The following is a 2,753-nucleotide window of genomic DNA, read 5'->3' as shown; positions in this document are numbered from 1 at the left end:
ACTTTTTCTTTTTTTATTGAATGGTAACTATGTACATTAATGCACTTCTGGGGTACAGTGTGGGGTTTTCACATGCAATCTGAAATACTTCCATCAAACTGGTCAACACAGCCTTCATGTCATTTTCTCAGTTATTGCTTTAAAACGTTCGCATTCTATTCTCATGGACTTAATCATCATCAGTTCTACGAATTTTTAATCAGAAATAGAAGCTAAAAGGCCGGGTGCAGAGGCTCTTGCCTGTAATCCTAGCACTCTGGGAGGCTGAGGCGGGTGGATTGCCTGAGCTCACGAGTTTAACACCAGCCTGAGGAAAAGTGAGACCCTGTCTCTACTAAAAATAAAAAAAAAAACTAGCCAGGCATTGGGGCAGGCACCTGTAGTCCCAGCTATTTGGAAGGTTGAGGCAAGTGAATCGCTTGAGCCTGAGAGTTTGAGTTTACTGTGAGCTATGATGCCACAGCACTGTACTGAAGGTGACAAAGTAAAACTCCGTCTCAAAAAATAAAAATAAAAATAAATAGAAGCTAAATATCCTGACTTGCCTTGCCAAATAGCAGTTCAATCGTTTAGAAATAGTTAAATTGTATTGCAATATTTTGATCTCAGTTTCAAAATCCACTTAACTATGTAATCGAGGGGCTTCCAACTAAACTTTAACTGGAAGCGATGAATCTGCAACATCATTCCATGATACAAGGTAAATATCAAGAGGATAATCTAATATAATTTATAGGTACCTTCTAAGCGAAGAATATGCTCCAGTAAAATCATATTCTCATATGTGTATCTGTGACCAAAGACTGTATAATTTTATTTATATGAAATGTCCTGAGTAGGCAAACCTGTGAGACAGGAAAGTAGATCAGTGATTACCTAGGGCTGGGGGCAGGGAAATTGGAAGGAAATGGTGCCTGCTAATGGGTCTGAGTTTCATTTTGAGGTATTACGATGTTCAAAAATGGATTGCAGTGATGGTTGGACAACTCGGCAAATGTACTAAAAGCTAGAGAATTGTAAAAAAAGAAAATCATATGCTCATGGATCAATATCAGTATTTGGATTTGATGGTACCTATCTGTCTAAAAAGGTATTTTCAAATACAAAATATAGAAAATTTCATTTCAGGTAAGTATTAACAGAGGAATACCTGCAATTAACATTGATGATAGGAAGCAATACCTTTGACCACTAATTCAGTGAAATGTTATCCTTCCCCCAACTTCCATTTTTTCTTATGAGCCTGTCTATATTACAAAAATTGTTCTCAATTATTATTATATTTAGTCCAAAAGTTTATGAAAATATTTTTCTCTTTCATTATATACGTACCTACATAATATCCTTGATTTTGTCTCTCTTGACTCACATAACCTAAAATATTTACTATATGGGCCTTCACAGGAAAAGTTTGCTATGCATTCTACTATGTTTCCCTGAAAATAAGACACTGTCTTATATTTATTTCTTCTCAAGAAGACACACTAGGGCTTATTTTCAGGCTTCTCCACGCTGAAATGCATGGCGTGGCTATGCAGATATGCTGCATAGTCACGCCCATCACTAGGTCTTATTATCAGAGTAGGGCTTATATTTAACAAATGCATAGAAATCCTGCTAGGGCTTATTTTTTGGGTAGGCCTTATTTTCAGGGAAACATGGTACTTCTCACAGGCCTTGGTATTTAGAACTCTCTCTCTTACTCTTTTCTTTAGCTCCCCTTTAAACAAAAGCAACTGTGTTAGAACCTCTATAGGGTTAGGGTGATGGTCTTAGGTAATGTTTTACACTTTCTACTGTCTCTAATATAGACAAGGGGGCATCATATGTTGGTTTCTAAAATAAATGAGCCATGGCTGGTGCTTGAATCTTTAGTCAGAGTAGGCAGAAGCTCAATAGAGTGTAACTAGGAAGACTTGAAAAGAAATATAACCTCAGCAACAAAAGAAATGAAAGATAGATAAATTTGACTATATTAAAATTAAAGATCTTGGCTGGGCACAGTGGCTCACACCTGTAATCCCAGCACTTTGGGAGGCCAAAGTGGGCGGATCACCAGAGCTCATGATTTTGAGACCAACCTGAGCCAGAGCAAGATCCCCATGTCTAAAAATAGCCTGGCATTGTGGCAGATGCCTATAGTCCCATCTACTTAGGAGGCTGAGGCAAGAGAATCACTTGATCCCAGGAGTTAGAGGTTGCTGTGAGCTATGATGCCAGGGCACTCTACAGGGGGCAACAAAGTGAGACTCTATCTCAAAAAAAATTAAAGATTTTTGTGTTGCAAACAACATCATCAAGAAATATAAAAGAAAACCCCCAGAATGAAAGAAAATATTAACAAGTTATATATCTGATGATTTATGTATGGTTTATATATTTTTTATTTTTTTAGAGACAGAGTCTCACTTTTCACCCTTGGTAGAGTGCTGTAGTGTCATAGCTTATAGCAACCTCAAACTCTTGGGCTGAAGCAATCTTCTTGCCTCAGTTTTCATTTTTAGTACAGACAAGGTCTCTCTCTTGCTCAGGTTGATCTTGAACTCCTGAGCTCAAGCATTCACCTGCCTCAGCCTCCCAGAGTGCTAGGATTACAGGTGTGAGCAACCATGCCCAGCAGTTTATGTATTTTAGACTATGTTTAATATCTGAAATAAGCTCAGCACCTGTGGCTCAAGTGGCTAAGGCGCCAGCCACATACACCTAAGGTGGTGGGTTCAAATCCAGTCCAGGCCCGCCAAACAACAATGCTG

This window comes from Otolemur garnettii, unplaced genomic scaffold, assembly GCF_000181295.1.
Source record: "Otolemur garnettii isolate 467f Iridium unplaced genomic scaffold, OtoGar3 scaffold00109, whole genome shotgun sequence".
NCBI classification, from domain to species: domain Eukaryota; kingdom Metazoa; phylum Chordata; class Mammalia; order Primates; family Galagidae; genus Otolemur; species Otolemur garnettii.
Note: the sequence above shows the minus strand (reverse complement) of the source record.